Below are 15,931 nucleotides of genomic sequence, written 5' to 3' on the forward strand. Positions count from 1 at the left end.
ATTATCTTCTGAGTCTACTGATTCTGTCTCTGTTCCACATCAGAGAATGTTGCTAACCAACAAATACCAGCGGTAATGCAAGATTATCGAAAATTTAAAAGCAACACGCTTTTATTTGGATAGCTACCAGCTTAGCCTATCCCCAGAGATAATATTTCTCACCAGTAGATTGAATTAAGTGCAGAAGTTTCTTCTTTACTTTAGGTTTAGTATTTTAATCACTAATTGTTATTTTTTATTCCCACATTGGGATAAAAAAGGCTGAGGAAACATGTCATATTATATGATGGGAAAGATTCCATCACTTTAAATTTTCTATAAACACAATAATGTATTATTTGGATATCTCACTGTAAAAATGTTTGGTAGGTAACCATGTACTGCAGACCTTAACCCAGTAATGGGAAATATTTAAAATATAATTCATTTATGTTATTGAACTGGTTGCTTTAAAGTTTTCAGGCATCCTGACATCTAAGGTCATTGACGCCGATATCATTTATTTTATATATAAAAAAAAAATATTCAATCAAAACCATAAAAGTTGAATGTCCTTATAGAAGTTAAATAGTTTTCAGAAGACCTGCTTCTGAAATAAATGTAAAAATGTCCCTCACATAATAGGGCACATCACATCCACGAATCTTGGCAAGGATGAACCTGCCCTCCTCACCTTGAGCCCCAAACAAATATCTATTCCTCAAGTTATTATAACTGAGGCATTCGGTCAACAAATACCTCACTGTTAAAGGTACTACACAATCATCGCAATACAGTTGGTGTTGACCCTTCAGAAAAACTTGTGTGTCAACCGAGTGTGACCAATACGGTGACGAAAAAGAGACGTCTCCCATTTTCGGGGCGTCATGTTATACCTTCAAGAAGATATGAAAATTGTTACTTCTCTCATTTTATTGCCATCTAGAGTATCCCAGTGCTGTTGCCATTTATTGCAAAAAAAAAATTTCTTGATGTTAGGTAGGAAATCATAACACAGAATGGGATACCTTCTTGCCAGCAACTCGGATGCAGCATTCTTCACTAATGAATCTGCCTTCTCATTCGCAGACACAGCTAAGGGCTGGAACTCAACAAAATTGAACCATTATACCTCTCAGTTCAATTATAAAAAGCCATTCTAAATTCATGAAAAATAGAGGGTTACTATAATTAAAAACTTCTAAAGCTTGAAGGACACTCCTTGCATCACTGAAAATGGTAAAATTACCCTCCTTTTCTAATGCTATTTTCTCAACAACGGTTAGTGTGCCATACAGTACGGCAGTAAATATGGAAGCTGTTAGAGGAAGTGCACCTCTACAATTAAAACCATTACTATGTACTCCAAATCCAATGCCAGCATCAGATTTGGAGCCATCAGTATAAATAAAAGTTGATCCCCTATGTTCTACAACATGTTCCATTAAAAGACCTGGATTCTAAGTCAGTCATATTCTTCCTAACTTCAATCAACCATTTACAAAAAGATGCCTCTGACAATTTCCATGGGGGCATTGATGATACCTTAAAAGGAAGACCCTCAATTCTAATTTTATCAAGACTGTTTAATAATTGTTTCACCCGAAAGCCAAAAGGTTGAGGAGATTTTAGGTGCAATCCAAAGTATTTTGAGTGCTTTACAAGGCTTGCAGTCTGAAAGGCTAGAGAATTAGGGAGTCTTTTGCAATCTAAACCAATACCGAATAATAGCGGACATTCGGTAAAGGTCTAGAGTTAACTCTCCAGCATCAACAAGGAGACTTGGGATAGGTGAGGTTCTAAATGCTCCTGTGGACAATCTAATACCAGCATGATGTATTGAATCTAATATCTTTAACCAGCTTGGGGTGACTGAGGAGAATATTTCAAATCCATAGCTAATTTCGGAAAAAATCAAGGCCTTGCAAAATTTTAGAATAGTATTGCGGTCTGCTCCCCCGCCCCCCAGGATGTATGGGACAATATTTTTAAAATATTCAGAGCCTCAAGACATTTAGCTTTCAACACTTTTAGGTGAGAAACCCATGTAAGCCTATAATCAAATATCAAACCTAAAAATTTAGCTTCACTTACACATAGTATCTGTTGACCTTTAATGTATATATGGGGGTCTGGATGTACTCCCCGGATACGACAAAAATGGACAATAGTAGTTTTACTTGTCAAGAAGTTAAATCCATTCATATCAGCCCAATGGATAATTTTGTCAATAAAGGGTTATATTTTTCGCTCAACCATTGCCATTCTAGCTCAGGCAAATGATATTGAAAGATCATCCACAAATAATGTTGAGAGAACATCCCGGGAATGACTGAGGCGATTCCATTAATTGCTAGTGCAAACAGAGTTACACTCAGCACACTACCCTGAGGAACTCCTTCTTCCTAACATTTACTCTCTGATAGGGTTTCCCCCACACTCACTTGAAAAACTCTTTGTGAAAGAAATGACTGAATAAATAGTGGTAGTTTTCCTTTTAATCCTAATTCATGAATTGTTTTAAGTATACCATACCTCCATGTGGTATCATAGGCCTTTTTAAGATAAAAAAAAAAAACTCGCATGGTGCTGTTTGGAAGCAAAGGATTCACAAATAGAAGACTCAAGTCGTATCAACACTTCAGTTGTTGAGTGCATTTTTCTGAATCCATATTGATTTTACATAAACAAGATGTCAATGCAATAGGTCAATAATTTGCTGCTAAAAACTTGGCCTTACCAGGTTTCAAAAAGACTAAAATAATGGCTAGTTCCCACACACTTGGATAACTATGATCATGCCATATTCTATTAATAATGCTTAAAATAAATAACTTTGTATCAAAATGTACATGTTTAACCAATGCATATGGAATTCCATCAGGTCCAGGGGCTGTATCATTACAAGTAGAGAGTGCAGAATCAAGTTCTCTTCCAGTAAAAGGAGGATTATACAATTCTTCCCTTCCTGTTGCAAAATTTAAAATTTTCTTTTCTTCAATGTTCCTTTACTGGTGACCAGGAGCTGCTACACTCTTGCATGATACATTTGAAAAATGGTCAGCCAGGGCATTGCTAACTTCATTTGCTTCAGTCATATACTGACCGTTCACTTTCAACACTGGTGGTGGGTTTGCGGTAAATTTGCCAGCAATTTTTTTTATTTTCCTCCATATAGAAGATGATGGTGTTCTACTGTTAATGGATTATGTTATTGGAGCATTGTTTGGAAGGCTGATGGTTCACTCAATTTTCAAAATCTTTTATGTACATCCTTTGTTCTTTATGTTTTATCATCCTTTCCTACCACTGATTTTTTTCATTTATCAGAGAACTGTCAAATTATTACTGGACTAGAACTTTGTAGATTTGGTGTAGGGCATTGCTGCTAGTCAAGAAACAATTTTTAGATGGACTGAAGGACTAGAGGGGGGACGGTAACAAAAAAAAATCAGAACAGAAATGAACATTAGGAAAGTATAATTCCAATTTTTTTCTCATAGCTTTGTTTTCATTTCCTGCCATATTATTAATACTCTTCACTATCTCAATCATCTCATGACATTTCTCTGTTTTATAGAGTAACAGGGCCCTCCACCCAGCTGGAAACAGGTTACAACTTAGAAATTAGAAGAAACCAAAGACTGTGATTGATTGATTTAAAGTTTTCAGGCATCCTGACATCCAAAGACTGTGAACATGTCACTATTGGTGGTCTCTGTGGTTCTCTAGAAAAAAAGAAACAAAAAAATACCTGTGGACAAGGAGCAATCTAGAGACTCTGACGTGTTTCAGTGTGGTGATCAACCAAAAATGGTTAAAATGTCTTAATTTGTTTATCCAATAATTGTGGGAGCTATGTGAATCAAGCGAGTAACCGAGGCAAAACTAAAATGTTTCAAATACGGATTACAAGTTTATCTATACAGTACATGTATAGAGGGATTAAGAAAACGGCAGATCTGCCATAGACCATAGACAAGAGAGCGTATAACAAAGATGTACCACTTTGTCATACCATTAAAATGAGTATATTTAGGGTTATTTATTTTCTAGGGTTTCAATCCATCTGTTGGTATGATGAAAGAAAATCAGGTCCATCTGTCTTAGTTTTATACAGTAGACAAAGGGTACTGAACTCTAGAATGCCATATGAGTACGCAACTTTTATTTTTCACATTATTGGATATTATTTTTTTCAAATTATCTTTTTTCTATTTTGAAATAAATATGGTTGTTCTTAATAAGTGTTTTGATTACAGTTCACAAACACATATTGTCCTTCCCTATATTAGTAAATAAATCTGATCTTATCTGAAATACGAGTTATATAGTAATTTCTAAGAAAATTCTCCATAGTATTTTTCTGTAGCGAGGTTAGAGTGCAGTCTGCGTGCTACGTCCGGCCACAGCCAGAAAGCCTTACCTGGACTATCACAGTTGCTTGAACCTTTGGTTTTGAAGTTGGGATCCACTTGCCCAGAATTAAAAAGGGACAGCCCCCAATGCCCATATCATTTGTATTTTTTTCCCTGATGAATTTATCTGTGGCCACTGCGTACAGTTGTGTGGTAGTAGAATGAGGTGTGTCGGTAGCAGCAAGCTAACCACTACAATGGAATGATGTAAACCACTCGGTGTATGTTAACCGTCCAGGGTTTGGCCGCGTGGCGGCACTCTCACTGCTACCAGCTGCAACTCAGGCATTCCCCCACCAGTGGTACTGTGGGAGGAATATACTCCCTAGTGAGAGTGCCCCTACCCCATGTCTTCTTGGCATGACAGGGCTGTCTGGAAGGGGGAGCTTTCTTGCGCGTTTGGTGCAATCGGTGCTAAAGAGAAGGGACTAAAAATAATGGCTCTATGGAGGGAGTTGTGACTCGCAATCCTCCATATCTTCACAACAGCGTCGACGTCTTCTGTGTTGAACAGGGACAATAAAGTAACAGAGGAGTTGCGGAGACAGAGGGTTCCCTCTTTAGTACCTGCCTTTGGAACTTGGAAATGAAGGTGTCTTGTCTCCTCAATATCCAATTGGACCACTGTTTTGCCACATTATGAGCCAGGGACTCGATTCCTGTGGCTCCAGATAGAACGTCGCTCTTAGCAGCTTTCTATTTTCCTGGATCAGACAGATCTTCAGTCACGGGCAGATAGCCCACGGTACTGGACCTATAGTCCATCCATGAGGAGGCTCGCAAAGTGGCCTTTGCAATCCTCTCTATGTTAACAGCATCAGCAGCCAAAAACACCACCGGCTGTACTGCAAGTTTCACTGTCTTATCTTGGGCCAAAGGCTGACACTACCGGGTCTAATGGCAGGGGAGAAAATCTGTCGTTGAGGATGTTATAGTACTTTCACTGCCACATAAATGGTGAAGGAAGTAATCAAAACGAATATCTGGTACTTAGGTAGTCTTTTTTTTTTTTGCTGAGATGTGCGATATTACCTTCTTAATGGACCCTTACACCATCTTAGACCAAGGCTTATTAGGTTGTGTGACCTGGCGGAAGAGATCCAACACCATATCTCTCCCATGGGGGAGGAGAGTACGTGGCTTCCCAAAGTGCATTAACTGTTATGATACAGGACAGAACCCCAAAAAAAGGAGAAATCAGACTAGCCTTGCTAACTGATAGAGGCTTTCGGGCTAGGTGGAGCTGGCAGTACGCCTTTGGAATCATCAGAGGCCAAGTCCCAAACTTCATCCAACTCATGGTTCACACCAGGTTTGACCTGAGTTGGATCAGGGTGGTTGGCGTATACCCTAAAAGGAGGACTGATGCCTAAGAAAAGGATCATGGGCAGAAGGAACCAACAAGGCCGCCACTACCTCTAGAATTCTCCTCTGAAGAATCAGATTGTGCACAATCTTGAATGTCCAGTTCTCAGGAAGGAAACTCGAGTCCTTCTGCCATCGGGGCTTGTAAGTGAAGGAGGTTAAGATACAAGCAATCTCCTTCTGAGGAGCCTCCAAGGGCTCCACGGCCTGCAGAAGTAGTAACTGGATCCGGTGGCAGAGTGGTGGAGGCAGAGTCAATTGTCTTGACACATGACAGTTTGTACTCGTCTATAAATGAGACCTCTCTGAGATCTTGATTCTCTGCTCATCCTCAGGTGGAAGATAACTCCTGGAGGGGGCGTAGCCTTCTCTGGCTTCCTATGCCACTTGCTGACCTTAATAAGGACGGTTTCCAATTGTGCCCATACTGGGGCAGGCTTAGCGGTGGTCAGCTTTCGTATTCTGACACCTTTAATACATGGATATGTACACAGGTGACCTGAGTGTGGGAGTTGGCACTGGTGCCAATGAAGGAAGCACAGGGACTGGCAAAGAAACTGGGGCAAGAACGGTGGCAATCATGTTCCTATGCATAGGATCTGAGGGTGCCCTAATGTTCCCTGGCAGTCCCCACAAAGAGGAATATTAATTAGTTTGTGATGCCGCAATGGCAAGGTGGATACCCCCTTGGATCCAGGGAGCCATCGGGAGTGATCACCTGAAGGATCTGAAAAGCCTATCTCAGGAGAGGTGGTGAGAGGCGGTGACGAGTAACATACACGCTTGCAAATAGCTCAAGGGGAACACCACTCAAGCGATGATGACCTTCCCTGTATCCTTGAACATCTGTCATACATCCACAAAGTGTCTGTAAGCTCAAAAGGTTAAGGATTGCAGGAATCCTCATGCTGCTCAAACTCAATATATACATGCTCACCTCGGAGGGTTTGTTCGCATGCTAGGCAGAGGACTAGGTTGCAAAACCTCAAGTGGAGGAGGAACTGTGGAGGAAGATTACGCCAGAGTCGCGAGACTGGCTGAAAGGGACTTCATTCCATCGGCAGTTGGTAGGGAAGGTCAACCCATGCGGATGTAGATGTGTACTCCAACAGTGCCCCTAAATTTAACACCTCCGGAAGCCTCTCCTTCGTGGGGGAGCCTGAAAGCACCAAGGAAAGCCACAGCATCAAGGCATCAAGCAAAGACGACTCTCTTCAAGGGGAAGCCACAGCTGCTATGTTATTGTGATCAACACGCTCTTCCTTGACTGAAGATTGTCCTGGCGTCGCATGGTCATCACTGTTATCCGATTGACCTCCAGAGGAAGCTGAATGGGAAGATACAGGTGGGAATGTGCTAGCTGCAAGAGATAGAAGTCAGAACTTCTTTGACTTCAAATTCGAAGGCAAAGAACCCCTTTTAGACTACTAATTCCTATGTCTATGGTATTCTTCTACTGGGAGGATGACCATTACTGACACTCGAGCAAGGAGAATCCTCCATGCAGGAGTGCAATTTTCACGCAGGGCCAAGCCGGTGAGGATACATCTCCTTGTTTGACTTATGGGTATTGCAAGTCCGGCCCAGTACACCATGACAAACCTGCATGGTTGGCAGTCCTCAAATAACAGTTATTTCTGGAAAAGGGAAAGTAAACCAAGTTACTACAATAAATAATAGGAATTCTAGGAGAGAGAGACATGCATGTCTTCACTCAATTGTAGCCAAACCAAAAGTAGGCTCAGTTGCAGGGTAAACGTGTCGTAAAAGAAAGTCTGTTTAGGAAAAATACAAAATCTTTCAAATAATTTCATTTGTAATTGTATTTTTTTACTATTGATTAGTTTTAGGAATTTAGTTACCTCATGTCAAATATCACTCAAAAATTCCTTTGTTTTCTTACCAGGTGGCTGGTGAGGTGTTACACCCAGTAGAGTTTTTACAGATCAAGTAGATTCATAACAAAACCTGAACTTTAGTATAAGGAAGAGCTGTCACCTGCATACTGAGCTCTTTGCTTCCTCTGGATAATTAATGTTACTTACTAGACGTACCCAAACCTACATGTCTGATGTGGTGCTATTAGCTTGGCTCAACAACAGTGTCAGACCAAGTGAGCATAGTGGAGTAATGAGCCCAACAGGAAATATCACTTGACAGGGGTAGAAAATAGCCCCATAGTAGGGTGATATTGAAAGGTTTTACCTGCTGATACTATTCTTGTATAAAAAATAAACAATTCAAGTCCCCTTTTATAAATCACTTGTAAATACAACCAAGAGACCTATATTTTGCCTATTGGAGTGTAATTTGTAAGGTGCAAAACTAAGAAAGTTAAGCTTCTGTGGAACATCTGTGATGTTCAGTACACAAGGCAAATAAAATAAAAGTAATATTGTCTTTTAGCGCCACATGAAGCAATATGTAGGCATCTGAATTTTCATATGGACAGAAATTCCCAAATATGAAGGAACTTGACAAGAACATATTATTGTGAATTATCCTGGTTGTGATGAAATGATGCTTGTGAAGAATCTGTTTATTCTTCCAGTATACTTGTAGGAGGAGGAGGACAATTTTATGCTGCACACATATACACACTGAGCCCAACTTTAATATATAATACACTTTGTAGAACTCATGTGATTGACGTCTTCACTAAATGTGTGGCTTTCTGAATAACCTGTTCCTGATGACTTTTTTTTTGGCTATGAGTGTCCAGTCAGCTGAACTATTTACTTTCTTGTCAAATAATCTTTTAATCTAGTTATTGTGAGGCTGGAGTATCAAGGGATGCTAATTTTTCCTTTCAATAGAAATTTCCTTATTGAAGTATCTGTCAAATTTTTTTTTCATTTTGTCATAAACCTTTTTGTTATTTTTTTTTTCCTTTTTTCAATATATTTCATCCATGAGTGTTTTACGTTCCAGCCTATGAATACATTAAGAATGTCATTTTTTCTTTCTCCAACCAATCTTACCCCAAAAAGATAGAGCTATTTATTATATATTGCTGATTTTCCATAGAATTAAATCAACGGTCATACGACCTGTTTATTCAGCAAGCTCAAGGAAAGAAAAGATAATAGGGAAATTTAAGGTTGTAGTTTGGTCCCCTTGCGAAGTATAAATAATCGAGAGGTGGTGCCCATTGCCCAATTCTCTTGACTGTTTACCTTTTACCCAGATTTCTCGGTATCTCACCGTTTTATCTTTTTGTGTAGTGAACGTTGGGGTGTGGTCGGCATTCGGACACTAGGCAGTCTACGTGCTACATCTGGTCACATTCCACAAACCACTACAGCGGGCGGGCAAAGCCAACACACTGCTACCCCTGCTAACTAGTGAAGGGTTATTGACACCTCGCTTAATAGTTTTCATAGATAAACCAGCTAGGGCTGAATCATCTCTCCGGCATGAAAATTGAAGGTTTGTATTTATGTAGGAACAACTATCAGTTACTTCCACACAATTACAATGCTACTCACTGTATTTGCCCCGTGGGATTTCTAAGTAAGTCTCGGGGATATCTTGGTATAATGTTCCTTTTGGGTATCTTTGCAGGATAGAGAAGTCATATCACTTTTTCATGATGACAGCTGTCATTTATTACCTAGAGGAGAAACAAATCATGGAAAAGATTGTATAGATTGAATTAGAAACTCATAAACATTACCTTCACATTAAGACTTGTTCAATTGCACAAGAAATTAAAAGTTGTCCTAAGATTATGATTGACTGGTCACTTAATAGAAATGGATTACTGCTACACAATAACCTACAACAGATTCTGGCAATGATTGAATGAGATCTGCTCCTACACAATGCCAAATGTCAAATTTATATACAAAACCAGAACTTGAGGGGTTGTCTGACGATTAAGGAAAAATTACAAATTTGGAAATAAAATTTGTATTTTGCCTAACTCTAAATGCCTGGAAGTCTTTACATTTCAGATAGCTGAAAATGACAAATTTAATGTGGCAGATTTGTAGGTAATTTGTATTTTCCCTAACAATACAATTGTTCTGACAATAATACAAACCCTTGCTATTCATAAGGATCATATCCTAGGATGATGATTGACTGGTCACTCAATGGAAATGAATTACTGCTTCACAATAACGTACAACAGATTCGGGCAATAATTGAATGGAAACTGTTCCTACACAGCGTCAAATGTCAAATTTGTATACATAACTAGGACTTTGAGGGGTTGTCTGACGATTAAAGAAAATTATAAATTTGGAAATAATTTGTATTTTGCCTAACTCTAAAAGCCTGGAAGTCTTTACATTGGAGATAGCTGAAAACAATAAATTTAATGTGACAAATTTGTAGGTAATTTGTATATTTCTTAACAACACAATTGTTCCCACACTAATACAACCCCTCGCTATGTATAGGGATTTTACTTTTGACAAAGTATAGCCATAAGGCTTTTAAAGGTTTAAAGGTTTAAAGGTCACTCATGAATGGCAGAGGCAAGGGACAGTGACATTACCCTAGCAATCAGGACAATGCCCTAGAGACTGACCACATATTATATGATCAGAGCCCAAGCCTCCTCTCCACCCAAGCTACGACCAGGGAGGGCCAGGCAGTGGCTGCTGATGACTCAGCAGATAGACCTATAGGCTCCCCAAACCCCCTAACCTTAGCTCACGGGGATGGTCACGTTGCAGACACTAATGGCACTAACGAGTCTGAGCGGGACTCGAACCCCCAACTGGGAAACACCAGGCAGAGACGTTACCAATCAGGCCACAGCAAGCTATAACTACCCACTCGCTAGTTAGTCGAGGGGGGGGGAATGGTTAGCCGGCTACCATGCTCACACACATTCCTGTGTTGTAACGACACACTTTTTATTACAGGCAGGGGGACATGAGACTGCTGGCTAATTTGTACAAATAGCTACAGGTTTATATCGTTAGGAAAAATACAAACTACTTATAATTTTGTCTTTTATTCCGTCACTAAATACAAAACCTACGCTATTTATAGGGATGACTTACCCATTAGGGGAATGGAAGTCCAAACCAACTGGCTTTTAGTATTTGACTCAGATTTTCTCTGTATGTGCTCTGCGTGTAACTGGTGGACCCTTACACCTCGCTAGTCTCGTTCTACGCACGGCCAGCGGCCTAGTATACACAAATTGTGTGTATGTGATACTAGGACTGGTCTAGGTATGAGTTCTTATATATGAAGGAGTCTTAGAAGGTACCAATGACATTTTCCAATCCAACCTCACTAAGGGTATGGGGAGGTAACAAGGATATTTCTGTATACCAGGTTACACAAAGGAAATGGTTCTACCAACAGACAGCAGGGGCCAGGTTTGCAGACCACAATAGGTGAAAGAAGATGAAAGAAAAAGAAAAGTCATTCTATGTCATTAATCCCAGACTTAGCAATGGTTAAACTCTTCTCTCCCCCATCTGCTACTCGTCCATCAAAAAGCCTGATGTGTTAAAAGTGTTTATTGTGTGGCCACCACAGAGCAAATGGAATCCATGTCCTTATGGGTCACGTCTTGCAAGAAGTGGGCAGTGAAGATCATTTCATGCTATGTCATTTCAAAGAGGATACTCTCCAATAAACAGAGGAGGAGAGTCTTGCCAGGAAGAGCAGTAGATTGTTTGAAGCGAGGATCTAAGCCAGAGTGTTTTGCGATCTACCAGACAGCTGGAAGAGCAGTTTGTCACGAAGTACAACTGAACCTCGGAAGGAAAAGTAGCGAGATGGGAAGTGCGACACTGAACAGTGGTTACTACCAGAGGATGAGATGAGTTGCCTGCAGAGGTAGAAGAAGATTGGACCCAATCTGCAGCTGGTCTGAAGGGGTGATAATCATGAGAGATGGAGCTGGTTGCTGTGACACCAGTATTCTGGAAGAGCTGATGAGTGATGATCACGAGCTGCTGAACGGCGAGCAAGAATTGTCAAACAGTAAGCTGAAGAGTAATGATCATGAGCCGAACAGTGAGCTGGCAACCTGTAAACTGGGAAACGGCGGGCTGGTGAACGGAGATCATGAGGTGACAAGACGATCGTGATCTGGAAAGTGACGAATACAGGCTGACTGTGATCATCCGTGATCCCGAGTTGAAGGATGATCATGGGCAACTGTGAGCTGACAGTGTAGCTAGAGCAAGACTGGGTGAGGCGAGTCTGTTGGCAAAACAGGTATGTCGGGAAAGAATAGACTGCTGGTGAGACAAGTCTTACTGGAGATATAAGTCTGCAAGGTGAGATGAGTCTTCAAGACAAAACTAGATTTGGGGAAGACAAGTCAGTTGGATGATGAGGTCTGCTCCCGAAGATGAAGGGTGGAGATTTGGCGAATACAATTTCGGACGGGGGAATCCCCAGAAGGGAAGACAGAACAGGTGAAGGAAGTCTCTCCCAAGCACGGGAAAGGCGTAATAATGGCTTACTGCATATAACAAATCGATTGTTGGAAGGATATGCAGATGAAGTAAAGGATCTCACACATAAGACTGGCAAACAATTCTACCCTTATGATTATGTTACGGGTTTTACCTTATGTGATATACAACCAGACTAATCTTTTTTATATGCATGTATTTCTCATTTCTCCTACTTATAATTAATACAAATCTATATAAATATACATATAGTCATATAGAAAATAACCGATGTGTGGGTTCAAAATTCTCCTACGATGCTAAAGAATGAAACAATTAACACATGAAACTCATGACGACAGCTCAACTAAAGAATAAATTAATCCTATAAATAATTCACGTCCCTAATTAATAAATGAATATAAAAGAGAATAAAGATTAACTCACCTGTCATGGATATTGATTGATTGATTGATAGTTTTCTGGCATCCTGACATCTAAGGTCATTGATGACGATAGCATTTATTATATATGAAAAATAAGAGATAATTCAATTAAAACCATAAAAGTTAAGAAGTCATTACAATAGTTAAATAGTTTTCAGAAGACCTGCTTCTGAAACAAATCTAAAAATTCCGCTCGCATAGTAGGACACATCAAGTCCAAGAATCTTGGCAAGGATGAACCTACCATCCTCACCTCGAGCCTCAAACAGATATCTATTTCTTAGTAAAATTAGGGCATTCGGTCAACAAAGGCCTCACTGTTAAAGGTACTAAACAGTCGTCACAATACGGTTGGTGTTGGCCCTTCAGCAGAAACTCGTGTGTCAACAGTGTGTGACCAACACGGAGAGGGAAAAGAGTCGTCTCCCATTTTCAGGATATCATGTTATACCTCTAAGGTAATATGATATTTGTTACTTCCCTCATTTTAGTGCTGTTGCCATTTATTACAAACCAATTTCTTGATGTAAGGTAGGAAATCATTACAGGGAATGGGATACCTCCTTGGTAGCAACTCGGATGCCGCATTCTTCGCCAGTAAATCTGCCTTCTCGTTCCCAGACACACCTACATGTGCTGGAACCCAACAAAATCGAACTGTTATACCTCTCCGTCCAATAATAAAAAGCCATTCTAAAATCTTTAAAACTAAAGGGTTACTAGAATTAAAAACTTCTAAAGCATGAAGAATACTCCTTGCATCACTGAAAATGATAAAATTACCCTCCTTTTCCAAAGCTATTTTCTCAATAGCGGTTAGTATGCTGTTAGAGGAAGTGCACCTCTACAATTTAAATCATTACTATGTACTCCAAATCCAACGACAGCATCAGATTTGGAGCCATCAGTATATATAAAAGTCGATCCCATATGTTCTTCAACATGTTCCATAAAAAGAGACCTGGATTCTAAGTCAGTCATATTCTTCTTAACTCCAATAAAGTTTTTACAAAAAGATATGTCGGGTAATTTCCATGGAGGCGCTGATGATACCTTGAAAAGAAGCACCTTAATTCTAATTATATCCAGATTGTTTAATAATTGTTTCACCCGAAACCCAAAAGGTTAAGGAGATTTTGGGTGAAACTCACAAGTAGGTTGAGTGCCTTACAAGGCTTACAGTCTGAAAGGCTGAAGAATTAGAGAGTATTTGCAATCTAAACCAATACCGAATAATAGAGGACATTCGTAAGTCTAGAGGCAACTCCCCAGCATCCACAAGGAGACTTAAGATAGGTGAGGTTCTAAAGGCTCCAGTGGACAATCTTATACTAGCATGATGTATAGAATCTAATATTTTTAACCGGCTTGGGGTTGCTGAGGAGTATATTTCGCATCCATAACTAATTTTGGAAAAAATTAAGGCCTTGTATAATTTTAAAATTGTATTGCGGTCTGCCCCCCATGATGTATGGGACAATACTTTTAAAAGATTCATAGCTTCAAGACATTTAGCTTTTAATGCTTTTAAGTGAGAAACCCATGTAAGCCTACAATTAAATATCAACCCTAAAAATTTAGCTTCACTTGCACATGGGATCCGTTGACCTTTGATGTATACATCCGGGTCTGGATGTACTCCCCGGATACGACAGAAATGGACAATTTTAGTTTTACTTGTCGAGAACTTGAATCCAATCATATCGGCCCAATGGATAATTTTATCAATAAAGAGTTGTATTTCTCTCTCAACCATTGCCATTCTAGTCCCAGCAAATGATATGGAGAGATCATCCACAAATAATGTTGCGAGAACATCCAGCGGAATGACTGAGGATATCCCATTAATTGCTAGTGCAAAAAGGGTTACACTCAGCACACTCCCCTGAGGAACTCCTTCTTCCTGGCATTTACTCTGTGATAGAGCTTCCCCAACTCTCATTTGGAAAACTCTATGTGAAAGAAATGACTGAATGAATAGTGGTAGCTCTCCTCTTAATCCCAACTCATGGATTCTTTTAAGTATACCGTATCTCCATGTGGTATCATATGCCTTTTCAAGATCAAAAAAACACTGTCACATGGTGCTGTTTGGAAGCAAACGCTTCACAAATGGAGGACTCAAGTCGTATCAGCACATCAGTCATTGATTGCATTTTTTCTGAATCCACATTGAATGGGTGATAAAATACCCTTCTTTTCAAGGTACCACATCAGTCTTGCATTGACCATCTTCTCCATAATTTTACATAAACACGATGTCAATGCAATAGGTCGGTAGTTTGCTGCTTAAAACTTGTCCTTACTGGGTTTTAAAAAGGCTAAAATAATGGCTAGTTCCTAAACACTTGGATAACTATGATCATGACATATTCTATTAATAATGCTTAAAATAAACAACTTTGTATTAAAATGTACATGTTTAACTATTGTGTATGGAATTCCATCGGGTCCAGGGTCTGTATCGTTGTAATGAGCAAGTGCGATATCAAATTCTCTTTCAGTGAAAGGAGAATTATATGACTCTTCCCTTCCTGTTGCAAAATTTAAAATTTTCTTTTCTTCAATGCTCCTGTACTGGTGACCAGGAGCTGCTACACTCTTGCACGATACATTTGAAAAATTGTCAGCCAGGGCATTGCTAACTTCAATTCCTTCAGTCACATACTGACCATTCACTTTCAACACTGGTGGTGGGTTTGGGGTGAATTTGCCAGCAATCTTTTTTACTTTCCTCCATAGAGAAGATGGTGGTGTCCTACGATTAATGGAGGAAACAAAAGCCACCCAAGATTGGCGTCTAGCTTCTTTCATGGCACGGCGGAACTGTGCTCTACACTTTTTGAACGTTATCAAATTTTCCTCCGTACGGCGTTTACGCAATCTAGTCAGAGATTTTCTGGTGGCTCTGTGCAAGGCTGTTAATTCTGAAGACCACCACGGAACTGGTCGTCTTTTGAATATTCCTGTCGTTTTGGGAATCGAATTAATTCCTGCTGTATGGAGAGTTCCATTCAGTAGGTCTATGGCATCATCAATTCTTTCAAACTGATCTGCACTCCCTTTGATTTCACTTAGCTCACAAAATTTAACCCAGTCTGCCTTGTCTAGATTCCATCGTGGCGATCTTTGTAAAGGCGGACCCTTGTTGGTGTTTATTATGATTGGTGCATGATCACTAGTATGCCAATCATCTAATGTCCTCCAATCAAAATCAAGAAGGCAGTTAGAGCTTGCAATTGAAAGGTCAATGCATGAGAAGGTACCTGCCTGAACATGGAAGTGTGTGGGCTCTCCTGTATTAAGGAGTCCCACATTCTCATTCTCCACAATTGATGAGATAATATTG

General features: G+C 39.8%; 1 protein-coding gene across 3 annotated transcripts in view; it reads right to left on the bottom strand.

The window, feature by feature from the left end:
• LOC137627103 (zinc finger protein ZFP2-like) overlaps window positions 1-15,931 on the bottom strand; it is a 364,597-nt gene that overhangs the window by 88,741 nt on the left and 259,925 nt on the right. For 2 of the 3 annotated variants that reach the window (XM_068358121.1, XM_068358122.1), the window contains exon 2: window positions 9,251-9,375. The exons of the other annotated variant lie outside the window; for it this stretch is intronic. The gene's annotated coding sequence lies outside the window, so the exon portion shown is untranslated. The remainder of the gene's footprint in view (window positions 1-9,250; window positions 9,376-15,931) is intronic. 3 annotated transcript variants of the gene reach the window in all.

Source organism: Palaemon carinicauda, chromosome 34 (assembly GCF_036898095.1).
Source record: "Palaemon carinicauda isolate YSFRI2023 chromosome 34, ASM3689809v2, whole genome shotgun sequence".
Classification (NCBI taxonomy): domain Eukaryota; kingdom Metazoa; phylum Arthropoda; class Malacostraca; order Decapoda; family Palaemonidae; genus Palaemon; species Palaemon carinicauda.